This window comes from Carettochelys insculpta, chromosome 17 (genome assembly GCF_033958435.1).
Source record: "Carettochelys insculpta isolate YL-2023 chromosome 17, ASM3395843v1, whole genome shotgun sequence".
NCBI lineage: Eukaryota > Metazoa > Chordata > Testudines > Carettochelyidae > Carettochelys > Carettochelys insculpta.
The window spans coordinates 26,515,110-26,532,259 of NC_134153.1; the positions used below are offsets into that span (position 1 = coordinate 26,515,110).

At 43.0% G+C, this 17,150-nt stretch overlaps 1 long non-coding RNA gene across 5 annotated transcripts in view; it reads left to right on the forward strand.

The window, feature by feature from the left end:
* The window catches only part of LOC142022157 (uncharacterized), a 465,994-nt gene that overhangs the window by 396,831 nt on the left and 52,013 nt on the right, over window positions 1-17,150 (forward strand). For 4 of the 5 annotated variants that reach the window (XR_012647864.1, XR_012647868.1, XR_012647866.1 and 1 more), the window contains exon 5: window positions 13,342-13,476. The exons of the other annotated variant lie outside the window; for it this stretch is intronic. This is a non-coding gene — a long non-coding RNA (uncharacterized LOC142022157). The remainder of the gene's footprint in view (window positions 1-13,341; window positions 13,477-17,150) is intronic. 5 annotated transcript variants of the gene reach the window in all.

The following is a 17,150-nucleotide window of genomic DNA, read 5'->3' on the forward strand; positions in this document are numbered from 1 at the left end:
GAACTATCTATGTACTAGCGGTCATCAACCCCCAGCATGGGTGCCAAGAGTGGAATGCAAGCTGATTTTCATCAGAACATGAGGCAGGAGCTCAGCCCTGCCCTTCCTTCCCCATGCAGTGGGAGCTTCCTCAAAGCCAAGCCGCCTGTGATGAACAAAAGACCAGCTAATGCTACCAGCCACCACCTAAATCATAAAGCTCTGCATCTTCATTTAGTTATTAATGAATCTGTTGTAAGTAGGACTATTAGTGACTTTAGAAAGTATCACTGGCACTTAGTCAAGTATCATCATGCACAGAGGTCAAAAGGTCAAATTTTGGCACTCCAACTCGGAAAGGCTGCTAGTTCCAAATTGCTAGAATAGCCTCGTTAAAGCCACGGGCAAGTGGTGCAAGAGAGAAGAACCTTCAGACACCTCTCATCTGAATCTGAGAGTGGACTGGCACCAGGGCAGCCTCAGGATCAGCAGTGTGTCTTAACACTACATTTGTTTCTCTCCCCACCCCAGACCTTGTACTGTGAGCTCAGCTTGGTGACATTAGAGCAGGGGTCATCAACCTGCAGCTCCGGTGCTGCGTGTGGCTCTTTATGGAGTCATTTGTGGCTCCGGACACTGCCGCCGCTGACTCCTCTGCAGCTCCCAGTCTTGCCAGCCAGCAGGTGGCAGGAGAGATCTGGCTGTTCAACCAACTGAATTTAATTCTATTGTATCAGTGGTGGCAGGACAGGGAGACGCAGAGGAGTCAGCAGCAGCATCCGGAACTGCAATGACTCCATTTGAGTCCCAGGAGAGATCAGTCTGGCCCCAGAGGAGGGAACAGGAGGAAGTGGTTCTACATTCTCCCCCTGCCACCCACCTGCACCTTCCATGTTGGCTGGCTCCCTCCCTCCAGTTCAGGTCAGTGGATCTGGGGTCTGAGAAGGGAGGGGAAGACAGAATGGGTGCAGGGGGATGGAGGGGGTCTTGGCCCCTCTCCCTGCCTTGGGTGAGAAGCGCCTCCCCCAGGCAGGGTCCAGCCATGGAGCTCACCTCAGGAGGGCTCCCCACTCTGCCAGCAATGCATGGGGCAGGGAGGAGGCAGGGCATGCTGCTGCCACCAGGTCTCATGCAGACCAGCTGCTGCATCCACACACCTCTGCTCCTGGGAGTGCAGGAACTCAGGCTTCCTCACACCAGCAGCAGTGTCAGTTCCTGAGATGTCAAGTGGGGGCCAGCTCATCGGCTCTGGCCAGGTGAGTGGGTGTGACATTAAGTGCCATCTGCAGGGATTTGCTGCCCAGTTCCTCCTCCTCAGCATGGAGGGCTGATGCAAACATTGCTCCTTCCTGCTTAAGAGCCGATCCCCAGGCGCAGCACTTCGCTTTCCTCCTTTGCTCTCCAACCCAGGGGTGAAAGTAACTTAAAATGTCTAAGTGTACAAATCATTGTGGGCACGCTGTTCCTAACACAGGAGTTACAAAAAGTATGGTTCGATGTTATTTATTAAGGACTGTCTCGTATTCATATGCATTCCGGCTCTTGAAGTATTGATTTTGTAACCAACGTTGAAAAAGCGGCTCTTCTCACTATTTTGGTTGCAGACCCCCTGAACTAGAGAGTCTAGTCCTTTATTTATTGGTCAATCTCTCTCTTCCTCAGGAATCATCAGTCTGATGTTTTCCTTTGTTTAATTTCATTAAATTAATCCTAGTTCTACTCTCTTTTGCATTGCCCTAAATAATTCCTGTCTTCCATTTTATGCTGTCAATTCATAGACTCAGTAGACTCATAGAATTTGCAGATCTGAAGAAGTGGGTGTGTCCCACGAAAGTTCATCATCTAATAAATTATTTTGTTAGTCTTTAAAGTGCTACAGGACTGCTTTTTTGGTTTCGCAGACCTGATGAAGAGCCCTGTGTAGCTCGAAAGCTTGTGTCTCACCAACAGAAATTGGGTCAATAAAATATGTTACCTCACCCACCTTGTCTCCCTGATATCCTGGCACCAACATAGGTCTGCAACACTGCATAAACACTTCTAGACAGTTGTCTTTCCAGTCTGAGCTCTACCAGCAAGGAAATGTCATTGAGGGAAACCATTTGTGACCCTTCGATGACCCTACAAGTGCAAGTTATTCCACGCCTCCTATCCTTTATGCATGCTTTTCTAGTGTGCCCAATCACTTTTGAATCTAAGCTTATAGATGGTAACCTCTTTGGAGAAAGGACTGTGTTTGTAGAGTGCCTAATGCAAAAGGATACCAGTTAAGTTGAAGGCTTTAAGTGCTATTATAATAAATAATAGCAAAGCGCCTCATTGCTGGGTAATTAAAGCCATGCTATGTTATGACTTCATTACTGGGTAACTCGGGGTATCTGATGATGTTCCCCAGTAGACTTCAGGGCTGCTCTATCTACTTTGATGAAAGAAATTCTGCTTGGGCTACATATCCCTTTTTTAAACTACAGTCAACAGGTCAGTTCTTGACATCCTGTTGTTCTTGGGATGTTAACCTACTGCAGGAATTCATGGTGTGTGTGCCCAGGAACACACAGCTTACTGAGAAATAGTGGCCTGGTGAAATGTTGCCCACATTATTTAATAATTAGGAGGGATTTTTTAAATTCACCATAAGTGAGAATTCTTGCAAAAATAGCTGTTTTGAAATAGCAAAAAGGGTGTGCTGTTTCAGTTGTCATTTTATTACATAAACACTGGGTAAATCAGTGAGTCTAGAGTGGTCCATACAATTCTGTTGCCATCTTCTTGGAAATGACATGTATAGCAGCTTGTTTCTCTATTGCTGCAGTTAAAGTCCATAGAAGAACACAAGAAAAAATCATTTCAAAACTGGTAAATCTTTAGTGAATGACAGCAAAAGGCTGATTTCCATGCCTGAAGAAATATCTGCCATTTTTCTAGTTAGAAAAGACCTTTCCCTTATTTTTGATCTTTCTACAATATTTATGATCTTTCTACGATATTTATATTTGTATTTATTGATTTACATTGCTTGGTGATCTCCAATTTTGCTCACAGCATTTGAGTATCTTTAATGGAAGTAATCTTTTGATGTTTGAGGTGTCAGTGTTTGTTTGGCAGTTTGGACTCCGCAAAATTTGTGCCTATGTTGCTGCTTTTTCTGTACACACTACTATATGGCCTGCATGTGTCAGTATATGTTATTAGTGCCTCTAGACTATGCTCACCATCATTTAGTTTGAGATTTCCACCCCTCAGTTTTGCACACAGTGTACAACAGTGGGCCCAAATGTGGAGGGTGGAAAATGCATGCCTTTTAGGTCTCAGCCCTACAAGAGAGCTCAGTGGGTAGACCCTTGTATCTAAAAGCATTTATTTATTTCCTAGGCCTCCTGAAACAGGTAGAACCAACTACTGACCAGTGTTCTCTGTAAGCTGAGCTTTTTGGTGGCCACTCAGGAGGGCATATCTGGAGAATGAACGCCGAGCAACAATCCAGACCCTGGTATTCAGCATAATGGACGGTTCAAACAGGAGAGGCAAACCCCACAGAGAATTGGTAGATGATATGATAGATTGGTGTGGAGCTCGTCTACAGAAACTAAGCCACTCTGCACTGTTCACACCTCCAGATCAACTGCTGGTAGTAGGCCTCACCCTCTCTGACTGAGTTAACCTCGTTATCTCCAGCCTTGCTCTGGCCTACCTATTTATACCTGCCTCTGCAAATTTCCACTACCTGCATCTGACGAAGTGGGTCTTTGCCCACGAAAGCTTATGCTCATACATTTCTGTTAGTCTATAAGGTGCCACAGGACCCCTCGTTGCTTCTGCAGTGGACAGGGAAAGATGGAAGGAAATAGTGAGGGAGGCATAAGGCACCAATGGGCGCTGAGCCCACGGCCGATGATGATGATGATGATGATTTTATATATATATATATATATATTTATAAGTTTAATAATAATATATATAAAACACTTATTAAAACAGTCTGTGACTACTCCATGGGCACATATTCTCAGGGATATCTCAACATTAGATCTCTGTGAGCCAGCCCTGGGAGGCAAAAAAATTCAAACACAGAGGTAACACTCATAAAAAAGGTACAAAAATATCAAAATCTACCCACGGCCATTGGACCTTTCAGGCAGTGGCAAGAGAGCATTCGTAAAACAAATCCTTGTCTCATCTTAGGAACATGGCATAACATGCGAGCAAAGGGGTTTTAAAACAATGTTACAATCTATACACATGTGTAATTTACCATCCTGCTGGAAGGCTGGGAAGGTCCAGCTGCATCAGATCACGTGTGCAGGGCCTGCGTTTTTGTTGCCCAGTGCCTTGCAAACAGACCCCGACATGTGCTCCACCAAATCAGATATATCTATGGATGCAGTGCCTGTTTTGTGGAGGAAAAAAAACATAGGTGCTGGTATTCAGCCAGCTCCCCACCCCCTTGCCCAAGCCAATCCCTTGGCTGGTGCTGCCAAAGTGCTGGTACTCACTGCAGGCAAGTACCAGCACAAACAAAGCACTGGATGCATAGATAGATAGATATTAGCCATCTCAAGCCCTTTTGATCTGTTCATTTTCAGTCCTGGTAAAACTTTGGGCTGGAACCAAGGAATCTGGATCTTCACGGTTAATAGATTGGCACTGTTTCCTAATAACCTTAGGATGTTTATCAGCATGTTACTTTTGTAGAGAGATTGTGTTGCTTTCCTGCTTGCTTCTTAACTGCCCTGCTGTTAAGCTAAAATGACATGCATACAGTAAGCTTTTCAATCATCCAATGTAGCTATGCAGTGGCACTCTCCATAACCAGTGCACATACAGTATTCATAATTTATTGCAGCTCAGCCCTGCCTTCTTCACAGATGTAACCTCATTTGTTTCATTTTTACATTTCGTTCACCCGTCTATCACCACCATAACCAAATGCCTTTTTAATAAGAACAGGATAATGCCAGCAACTGTAGCTGGCCCTTCTGTGTATGCACTGCATGTTATTGCATTTGCTACTATTGTTTTACAGCCAAGTCACTGCCTATTGCTGGAATGGCTTGATACACTGTACTGAATGTTCATTGTATCTGTCACTTCTTAACCTATTGCAGCAGAAGGAAATCAATAGGAATTGATTTGAAAACATCCAACCTTATCAAGAATCGACTGTGACTCTGGGACAGATGCTAAGTTGATGGCACAGTGCCCGAGGTTTAACGGGGCACCTAGTCCTGAATGTGACAACCTTGCTTAAAAAGGATGGTTGGACTCCGAAGTGTTAAATGCATTCGTTCCTCTTGGACCCCTCGGCGTTCAGATTATGCCAATTGCCATGCCATCTCCCAGCTAAGAGCTGAATGTTATTATCACTCGTAGTTGTAGAGGCAGATTACTGGCGGTGGAGGTTGGGGGGGGAGGGAGAAAATGTTGCATTTAGAAATAAAAATTATGCCAACAAACATTATTTCAGCAATTACATATGTTTAGTAATTATGCTAATGCTGATTCTCAAAAGGCAGTTATTTGCTCAGCATGTTTTTGGTTCTTTATCTCGCTACCTGCCTAACCCTGTATTTTCACTGCAGCTCTTACTGGTTGTTTGTCAAGTTAAGTGATGTTTGCAGTGCTATGTATTGTCAAGGCAGTGTTGCATTAGCAGAATTCCCCTTCTTCTTCTAAATCCGGTGCAGCCTCCTTTGGTTTTCGCTCATCTCAAATATGAAGGCTTAGGGAGCCAATCCTACTCCTTTTGAGAAGACCCTTGGTACTGCAAGTGTCAGCTGAGGTTCCACTGCAAAATGAATGGATTGCTCCTGGATTCTCACAGTACATATTTGACAGGGTGGTAATGGGTGTCCATGCATGAGTGCTGCCTTCTCTTATGCTGTTGGAACAGCAGGTCTCATGGTGCCACTGCAGAAGAGCTGACTGCTAACAGCTGTTTCATTGACAAGGACCTAAAGTTAAATTGGAAATTTAACGGATCAAGGGTTTGCAGAGTAAGAATGTATGAAAACAGCCATATTAATGGCTAACAGTTTAAATAGTCGAGCTAAACAACACAGCGGTGGGAAGATAGAGGCAGCCCGTGAAGCCACTGAAGGCAAAGGCAGGAGAAAAAAAAAAAAGGAAAAGATCCCTACCTGGCAATGATGAACCATTGTGCCACACCCTCTCAGGGATAGATCGTAGCCTAGTACAGGAACTCATGGGCCACAGAGACCCAAGAGTCTGCTTCCCATGAGGAGAGACTGCTACAGCTAAGCAGAGAAAAGACAGGCAGGATACAGAGGCATTGTGCTAGGTCTAGGTGCAACCATTAAATAGCCACACAAAGCAATGGCAAAAGGCAGCAATCAAAACTGCACTGGGGCACAGGTTGTAGGACGTAACTACAGACCATAAGAACAGCCACACTAGGTCAGACCAAAGATCCACCTAGCCCAGTGTCCTGTCTTCCAACAGTGGCCTTTTTTGACCATGTGCCACAGAGGGAATGAACAAACCAGGTAATCATCAAGTGAATCATCCCCCGTTGCCCATTCCCAGCCCTGACAAACAGAAGCTAGGGACACTATTCCTACCCTTCCTGGCTATTAGCCATTGATGGACCTATCCTCCATGAATGTATCTAGCTCTTTTTTAAACCCTCTTAAGGTTGTGGTATTCATAACATCCTCTGTGAGGGAGTTCCACAGGTAGACCATGTGCTGTGTGAAGAAATACTTCTCTTTGTTTATTTTAAAACCATTGCCTATTAATTTCATTTGGTGACCCTAGTTCCTGTGTTATGGGAAGGAGTAAATAACTTTTCTTTATGTACTTTCTCCACACCAGTAATGGTTTTATAGACCTCTATCATGGCCCACCTTAGTCCCCTCTTTTCTTGAAGCTGCAAAGTCCCAGTTTTATTAATCTCTCCTCATATAGCAGCCATCCTATACCCCTAATAATTTTTTTGCTCTTTTTTCAACTTTTTCCAATTCCAGTATCTCTTTTTGAGATGAAGATGCAACATCTGCATACAGTATTCAAGAGGTGTATCATAGATTAATATAGAGACAATATGATATTTTCTGGCTTATTATGTATCCCCTTCTTTATGATTCCGGATATTCTGTTGGCATTTTTTACTGCTGCACATTGAATGGATGTTTTCAGAGAACTATCCACAATGTCTCCAGTAGCTCTACTGAGTGAAAACAGCGACTATAGACCATCATTTCTTATATAGTTGGAATTATGTTTTCCAATATTCATTACTTTGCATTTATCAACACTGAATTTCATCTGTCAATTTGTTGCCCACTCACCCAATTTTGAGATGCTTTTGCAGCTCTTCACGGTCTGCTATGGACTTTAATATCCTGAACAATTTTGTATCATCTGCAAAATTTGCCGCTTTGCTGTTTACCCCTTTCTCAGATAATTCATGAATATGTTAAATAGGACTGGTGTCAGTACATATCCCTGGAACACCATGAGTTACCTTTCTCCATTCTGAAACCTATTTATTCCTACCCATTGTTTCCTATCTTTTAATCAGTTACCAATCCGTGAGAAGACCTTCCCTCTTATCCCATGATAGTTTACTTCACTTATGAGTCTTTGGTGAAATACTTTGTCAAATACTTTCTAGAAATCTAAGTATACTATATCCGTGGTCTCCTTGCTGACCCCTCAAAGAATTCTGGAAGATTGGTGAGACATGCTTTCCCTTTACCAAAACACATGTTGACTCTTCCTCAACAAATTATGTCCATCTATGCGTCTGACAATTCTGCTCTTTACTAAAGTTTCAGTTAGTTTGCCTGGTACTGTTAGACTTTCTAGCCTGTAATTGCCAGGAACATTCTTTTTAAAAATTGGCTTCGCATTAGCTATCCTCGGGTCATTTGGTACAGAAGCTGATTTAAAGGATAGGTTACAAATCAAAATCACTATATCTGCAGCTTCACATTTGAGTTCCTTCAGAACACTTGGTGAATGCCATCTGGTCCTGGTGACTTATTACTGTTTCATTTGTTAATTTATTCCAAAATATCCTCCAATGACAGCTGTGTGTGGGACAGTTCCTCCGGTTTGTCACCTGAAAAGAATAGCTCAGGTTTGGGAATCTGTCTCAGGACAGATGAGAAGAAAATAGCTGCAGGGTAGCAGCAAGCAGCTGGCACATCCAGACAAATGGCATCAAGACCACTACTGGGAGGACTTGGAGTCTGTGACATCAAGTGGCCTAATTCAGTGCCAGAAGGAATAAAGTAATGAGGAGCACAGAGGTCCAAGAGGATGACACTCACCAGAAGGAAGGCTTCAAAGAGACATAAGTCTCCCCCACCAACTAATCACAAACAAGAAGGAGAAGACCGGTTTGAAAACCAGCCACCTTGAAGATATATGAAGCCTAAGAGGCCACACTGAGCTGTCAGTAAAGTTTGTATCTGGTAGGCTTTAGATCAATGACCCATGGTCCCTGCACATCAGCAAATGCTGACAATAAAGACACATAAGCAACAAAAAGTCTTAAAAAGAAAGATGAAACAACTTGCTGAAACTTGGAGGGAGGAGCACAATTTACAGGAGGAAAGAGTTTGGAAGAGGCTCCGGGAAGTGACTGTGTGCCCTTGCCTGGAATGCTAGCTTCAGCTGTAGCACCTCTATAAATAGTTCTCCTAATAAATAGCTTGTTAAATGGTAGAGATATTCAGTCCTCTTAACATATTATTGAACACAAGGAGCATGAAACATAAAGAACACCACAAAGTGGAAGGCAGGGAATAATCATGTTCCTGCATTCTTTGAGAACCTTGCCCCCATATTAGTTTTACCTTTAAAATGGCGCATTCAATTCTCAGAGTAGTAGTAAAGCATAATACACGGTATAAAATGTAATTTTCCAGACATTTTGCATGTAAGCAGATGTTGGTGTAAAGTAGAGAATGTATCTCGCTTGAACTTTATATGCTGCAAGTTCCAATTTTTTAATGATTTTTTCCCTTGTAATTGTCATTATGTTTCTGGTATGTTCAGAGAACAAATGAGGAGCCCTCCTGTGGCTAATATAGCATCTATTAGGTTTTTTTCTTATCAATGAAATTTTAGATTAATTTTGAACAGAGTTTTTTTTTTTTTTAAACTACATCTAATCTGAAACATTTTGCTTGGAAAAAAATCAAACTTAGAAAAGAACACTGCTGTCACGTAACAATGTAGTGTCTCTGAAAACATGTTCACAAGGGTTAGTTGCATGAATATTCAAGACAAGCAATGCACACATAGGGCTAACTTGGCATCTTGTCTAGTGTTTATCAAGTCACACAGAGGAGCTTTTAACTGAAGAGAGAAACGACCAAGCTCTAATCATGTCTTCCAGAGTGGGGCACTTTTGAACTGCTTTGTTTTGTAAGATGTCCTCCTATGGATAAAGAGTTTGGCTTTTCTTTTCCTGGTGAAATTTTGGCTTTGCTTTGGCTTCTAAAATGTAGAGTGGTGTTGTTAAAGTACATAAGCAGACATGAATGTTTGTTACTGAATGCATTTCTGGGCAACTGTAATATGCCTTGGGGGGTCCTTGAAGAAGTGGGAAACAAAGGATGGGTGACTTTTACCTCCCCAAAAGGAATAATAAAAAGCCACAAATGTACTACTTTGGATGTATCGCTAATAATCTCGAATGAAACATATCCCTAAAAGTACAGGAGACATATCCATTGTTGCCAGGCATTTAGGGTGACATTTCCCCTGCTCTATGGGACCAATGAAAGGCCCATGCACCTCTTGTGCATTGTGCTGGGCTTGTGCTTTGGGAGGATTCCACACTTCAAGACAAAATGCATGAAAGGCAGCATAGCCCAGTGAATTGAACTGAGTCAGAAAACTAGGGCACTAGCTCCACCATTGCCACCGAATCACTGAATGGGCTTGTTCAGGGCACTTAACCTTTCTGTGCTTGATTTCCCCTGACTGTAAAATTAGAACAGTACTTGTCCTTTTTATAACTGACTTTGAGATGCATGAAAATTTCCGTACAATTGCTAAGTATTGCCTGTAACAGCTGCCAGTGAACACTGGTGCAGGAAACACTAGCCCAGTTTCACAGATAGGTAAACTGCTGAAAAGAGACTGAGAGGTAGCTGTGTTTGTCTGTATTCTAGCAAAACAAAACAGCAGTCATGTAGCACGTTAAAGACTAACAAAATAATTTATTAGGTGATGAGCTTTCATGGGATAGACATCTGAAGAAGCGGGTTTGTCCCATGAAAGCTCATCACCTAATAAATTATTTTGTTAATCTTTAAAGTGATACATGACTGCTGTTTTGTTTTGATGAAGAGAGAAGCAGTGACTTAGCCCTTCATTCAGCAGATACTTAAATTGAGACCTTACTTTGAAAATGTGAGTAGCTCAACGGATTTCAGTAAAGTCTCACATGGTACAAGTTGGCCATAAACTTGAGCAGCTTACTAAATTGGGGTCTGAATGATTAATTTTCATTGACATATATTTAACCAGCTGCACCACCCCCAGTTAAAAGTAAATGTTCTCAGTAAATGCCTTTTCCTGTTCCATTATTACTTAAAATTACGTAACCCTACTTGCATTGTGTCATATGATCCATCATGCCTGCTTTTCAGCCCAGCTTAATGTGCAGTTTCCCCCAATATCTAACAACTGCTTCTGTGTGCTTGCAAGTGGACTAAATGCAAAAGCAATGCTCTCATCGGATGCATTTCCACATGGAGTTATCTGATTTGTGTGTTCCACTGCATGCTCAGATAAGCTGTTAAACAGTGCATCTACATAGTCCTAAATTAGGTCCCTTTTATGCTGGACCTTATTTTTTAGAGTCACATTGTGCACTAGCCAATATGTGTTTGGTAACGATTTAATGGTAAAGTGTAAGATCTGAGGCCACAGCTTCGGCTGGAGTATACAGTGTGGCTTCACTGGGTGGCGAGATGCCAGTTTACTCCAGCTGAGTAGTTGTCTCCTGAAGCTCAAACCAAACTTTCCCTATAAAAAATACTCAGAACAGCAGATGGGCTTGCATATCATATGCACTCAAGGCAACACCTAGACCCCAGAGATGAGCACCTAAACTTGGTTTTGTACTTTTGTGCACTTGAATCAGACCCATGACATTATGTGATTAAAATGTCTTTTAGATTAATCCGTTTCAAATGTTTGTCTATCTGCTCAGAAAGTCTTTCCCCTGCTATTTAATCACCTGAGCTGTAGCGCAGACCCAGTTCTCAGCAGTAAATATCTGACAGATGAGCTTGTGTAAAGAGCAAATGAGAACTTCAGTGCTCTGTGTGAGGATTAGGGTTGGCTGTAATAGCTTTGAGTTTAGAGCAGTTTCAGACTGTGGAGGAGATCTGATTCAGAGAAGAAATATGATAATTGGGAGCCAGAGGGAATCAGCGAGCGCTTTGGCCAAATAGGAAATTACCTTTTGGTGCTTTTTTACTGTAATCCCTGCAACTCCAATTATACTGGCCTGATAAACTGTTTAACTACATTTTATAACACCCTGACTTGTACATGACTTAATCCAGCCAATGCGTTTTAATGAAATCATTATCCTGATGGTGTCTAATTATAGTAGCTTTTTGCTTCTAAGCGTAGCTTAGTCTAAAGGAAGGTGTTGAACTAATATTTAGGAAATAAACAGACCGAGGATCAGCTAGTAAAACTCTTCCAAGTCTCATTATTGCTTCTAGTTTAGCAAGGGGATTTGATGCTCAGGGTGATATATACAGGTGCTGAAGAGATGAACTGGTTTGAAAGTTCTGGAGTGTTAGGCAAAGCTGATTGTTCCATTTAACCTGAACTTATCTGTAATGCCTTTAGGTCTATAACTGATACATTTTTCTCTTCCTCTGCATAAGCAACCTTCCAGCGCATTAAGCAAGCTTGATTTAGGATAAGCAGCTGCAAGACAGGCTTTTTTTTCCATTCCACAAATTTTTAATATTTGACAAAAATAAATCAAATAAAAACTAAAAATACTTCAGCCAAATGACAAAATATTTAGACGCTAAAATGTGGCCATAGTACCTCATAAAATATGCATGTCAGGTGCCTTGTCATCTTAGGCTGGGTCTCCTTATGGAGAGGTAAGCTCATTGACCCAACCGCATGTGCTGGATGCCCCCCCCCACGGTTAATGCACTGAGAGGTCCCCAGACTGGGGGAGCCTCAGCCTGCCCACCCTACTCCATCCACATCAGGCCACGCCTCTCTCTCCTGACTGCCCTCCCCCCCCACAAACACCAGACCAAGCCTGGTGGATGAAAGGCCTTCTGTGTCCTGGTATACCCCAGTACCCAGTCCTGTTGCTAAAGAGTGGCTGCCTAAGTAAGTGACAGCCCATTTGACTTAGCTGGTACCATTCAGGGTGCTTTTGTCACTGAAAAATGGGCTTGTGGGGGTTACCCAACTACAATGTGTTTCAGTAACAGTCATATAGCAAAAGCTTGTGAGTTTATATGCAGTGTTGTTACACACTTTTTAAGAGGATAACAACATGCAGCAGACTGAGTTTCTGAATGATACCTCACAAAGCACATGTTTACACAATCTAAAATAACTGTATACAAATGGTGAATATGCAGTATAGGATATAACCTGGGCTTGTGGTGCCCCAGTATTCTGAGGCATTGAAAGGGGAGCCCAATTCCAAAAGGCGTATTCTACATTAAAAGACTACCTTAATGCCGGCTGAACCTGTCTAACCTGGAACTCTCTCCTCCAGCAATATCTGTAATCCGGCATGATTTTAGTTAGCTGGATGACTACATATCATGGGTGTGGCCAAGTTTCCAGTGGTCCCACAAAGTTTGTTTAGAGCCACCAGTCCTGGCTCTCAGTGTCTTGTGTTGTTATTTAGCTGTAATTTACCCATAAATGCCTTCTAAGAGCCCATTAAGCAGTGGAAGTGGTGGTAGTGTGCTAGAAAATATTGACCTCCCATCATACAGCAAATTCTCTCATCCAGGACCTTGTAGCAGCTTCCTATATGACAGTTAATTAGGAGCAAGGAGTTGCCAGACTCAGCCTAATGGCCATCTTGGTCAATAGGCTGACTCGAACAATGTCCCATGCCTGACATTTCAGAGGAAGGGGCATAATCTTGCACTGACAGTTGTGGGACATACAGCACTCAGTGTAGGTCTCAACTTGATCTATAATAGTTAGAGATTGGCTTATGCCCTAAAGGTTGCATATTGTTCCTTTCGATTACCCTTAAGCCACTTTTCCAACACGCTGATTTTTTACCTAGATATTGTTAGCATGTTTTGTAATTAAATCACTTCCTAGTTTTCCATTAACTGAAACCTCATGTTTCTTGTTTCTCTGCCTTAGGCCTCCTAATCTCCCCCCTGCAGAAGGACTTCCAGCACTCCAAATGAAATCCTTGAGCTGTTCTCTACCAAGTATTCTCACACTCTCTTGCCTAGGAACAATGCTAGAAAATTGTAAAGAGCCATAATATAATAAGTAAGTTTGATAAAATTCAGAGCTTTTTTCATAACTTTGACTACTATCAATGTTTATTTTTAACTTTTTTTTAATCCATTTAAATTTTCACATTTGTCGGAAATTATGCTGGTGCCAACAATAATTAATGATAGTAGGTGTTGAGAATCCACAAGTTATAGCTTTATAAATGTTAAAACAAAAATTGTCAACAACACATGTCAACAATCCACTATATATTTTAGAGTGCATCTGTCTGTCTGTCTGAGCTACATTTGTTCAAAAACTCCTCTTAAACCCTAAGAGCTGTGACCATGAAATTTGGTGTGCAGCTTCCTCTTACCTTAATTTCAACCAGGGTCAGAGTTTGGCAGTGCCTAGAAAGTGGGAAATGCCAAAAATCCCAGGAATTCCCAGCGCATGGGAAGGGAGGGGCACTGACGGGAGGGATGACATACTTCAGACACAAGGGCAGTGAGCGCAGGGAACAGCGCTACTGCAGAGTGACCACTGGGGGAAGCCACAGCAGAAAAACAGTGGCCATGTAGAGACAAGGTTCTCTACCCAGCCTGCCTTTGGATGGGTAAACAGCTCCCCTGTGCCCTACAAGGAGGGCCCAGCTGTTCCTCTGCAGCCCCACCCCCCAGCCCTCCCTGACATGCTGGGTCCAGGAAACCCTTCCTTGCCACTCCCCCTCCCCACTAAGCTCATGCTGGGGCTGGGGAAGCCCAGCGCTGTGGACCACTCCCAACCTCCTCGCTTTCCCACCCCCAGAGTTCAGGCTGGGGCTGGGCCCAGTTCCATGCCCACAACCCCCCTGCCCCCCCAGCTCCCACTAACTGTCCCTGGCGGGGCGGAGGTTAGTTCAGGCTGTGACTCCAGGCCCTCTCCACCTGTCCCTGTGCTGGGGGACCAGGTCAGGTCATGGGTCCTGGCTACCGCAGCCTGTCTGTGGGGTGTGCACTTTGGGCGACAGCTCCCAGTCCCCCTGCCTGTCGTCGTGGAGGGCTGGTCCCAGCACGAGCTGTGGGGGCCAGGAGCTGCAGCCCAAACTGGCCCTCCACCTTCTGAGGACAGGCAGGGTGCCGGGAGTTGTGGCCCAGCAAGACTCCCCAACTTGGGACAGGCATGGAGGTGGGGCCAAGAGCAGAAAAAAAACCTTCTGTTAAGGACCCAGGGAACATGGGTACATCTGCTAGAATAGAAATAAAAATCCTCAGCTCAAATTCTAAGTCCTCATGCGGCTTTTTTCTGTGCCTGTGTTTGAAATTCGATTTGTTGATGGAAATATGTTTTAGTCAGCGTGTGCATATGGTGAAACTGACATTTACCATAGAAATACGACCCTTCTAAGTCTAAGCCATTTTTTCCAGCCAGCTCAACATCTCTTATTTCAGAAGAGCTCAACCACCCTTAAGCAATTGTGATTGTAAGCTTGCTGTAGGAATAGTCACGAACTGCAGTAACATACCTTTCCCAAATAGCCTTCCTCTTTCCCCACTCCCATAGCTCTACTCAGTTAGATTTGGCTTTAAATATCTCTGTTTGCATTGGTTCTGTTCAGCAGGAGAATAGGTACAACAGAATTATATTTCATCTCTATTTTCACTCCCAGGCAGACCTCAATTTTCAAGGGTAAGTGTTTTTCAAAGTTATTTCTGGGAGGCCCTTAACTGCAAAATAAATGTACCCAGCCTTTGTACATTATACTACTTCACATATACTGGTTGAACCTTAATAAACTCTACAGTTTAGAAAAACATGTGTATGCAAAACAAAAGCCTGTGGTAAAAGGTTATGTCTAAGCTATAAATCCTCAAGGAAAAATAATCTCACAGCTGTCAATATGTCTTTAATGCTGCATCCCAATGCCTGGGTATTTCTAGTGCATGGGCCCTGATTCAGGAAAGCTCTTTAGTGCATGCTGAAATCCATCTCCATTCTCAGCAGCATTTAGCCAGGTGCTTACCTAAAAGCACCTCCTTCTGAGGCTAATTCAAACTCTACATTATAACTCAGGGTGTGGATGCATTGGGGGATCCCTAGGTCTGAAAGGTTCCACATTAGATCCACTAAGCAGTAAGGTGCTGTCATGGCACCAGCCCTGTTCTGTGGTGCAATGGAGTGGCTCCTTGAACTACATCTCAGTATAACTTTCAGTTCTACCACTTCTACTGACCTGGATTATTCAGATGATGTCATCCACCTGGGTCACTTTGCAGTTGTCCTCGAAGATGCACTAGATAGCTTCCAGCAAGAAACAGCTCCTCTCGGGCTCCGAGTTTCTTAGGTAAAAGCAAAAATCCAGTTTCCATGGAAAAGTTGACACCCTTGCTGTGGAAATACTGGTTGACTTTACCTACCTAGACAATAAACTGCCATCAAATGAGTCATCCTGTGGAAAATTGGTTTCACAGCCTCAACGATAAAGCACTTGCATAGAGTTTACAGCCAAAAAAACTACAGTGAAACTATATACTAAAGTACACATTTATAAACCTGCATATTTCTTTTTTCTCATATGGATCTGAAACATGGACCTTGTTTAAACAAGCAGGAGACGTCTCACATGCATTGCCAGTGGTGATTACTGGGTTTGACTTTATCAGTAATAGGGACTTGTCGCTGAGAACTGGCCTTCAGAGAGCTGAAGTCCTCACTGGCCAGGGCTGGATGGCCCTTTTTGGCTACGTTGCCTGCCTTGGAGACAAAGTCTCAGTACATTGAGCTCTCAAGATGAGACGAGATCAGAAAGCATCAGGTCATTGCCAAATCACAGCCTGGGAGTGGCTGCACGGTTGCCTGTGATTAACCTGGCTGCACAAAATCAATAATAATCTTGTGGACATCTCAGACATCTGGAATAAAGCCACACAGAGTCTTCATGCACGCTCGGCAATATGGGCATCTGTGGACTAAGCATGTTGTTGTTAATTATCAGCACTATTTTAAGGCCTATTGATATCAACAGGATTAAAACCATCCACACGCGTAGGTGGGGTCTTGAATAGGAATGTTTTCTTGATTCAGAGTTTCAAAGTCTTGCTGAAGTCTACGGAAAGAGTCCAACTGTTCATAGAGAAAGAGGTGCAAAAACCCACAATGAAATTTTTAAAATTTCACAGGTGCTGCACTCCATTTTCCAGCAAAATACGTGGTGTTTTAAAAATGCTGAAATTCAAAATTTCTTCTGAATGAAAATAAGCTTGCATTAATATTTTGAATTTTGAATGTTATATGCTTGAGTGGTGCCTAGATGGATGGATTCACAGAAGACAAACAGGCAGAAAAGGGCCATTTCAATAAGAACATCACGAGCAACAGAATTTCTGTGTGGTGAAACAGCCCGAGAGGAGAAAAGCACAGGGTGGGAGGAGGGCATGAGGCAGGGCTTGGGCTAGGAGTGAAATTTCAGAAAATGTATGTAGCCACGTTCCCATGTGTCTGTCCATAACTCAAAAATGAGACTTAGCTGAAATCATGGGACTGACCACCCACAAATAAAGACAAGTGGAAGTCTGGATCCAAACTTTGTGGCTTTGGGCTATCTCAGATTCATAGCTATCGCATTCAGTATTCAGGGTCACTATTCATATCATGGAGGCAATAAAAAAATTAATCTGTAGGGCTAGAACTACAGCTGTACATCAGGACCACTCCTGACTGTTGTTTTGACGAAGCTCTACCAATTTGTT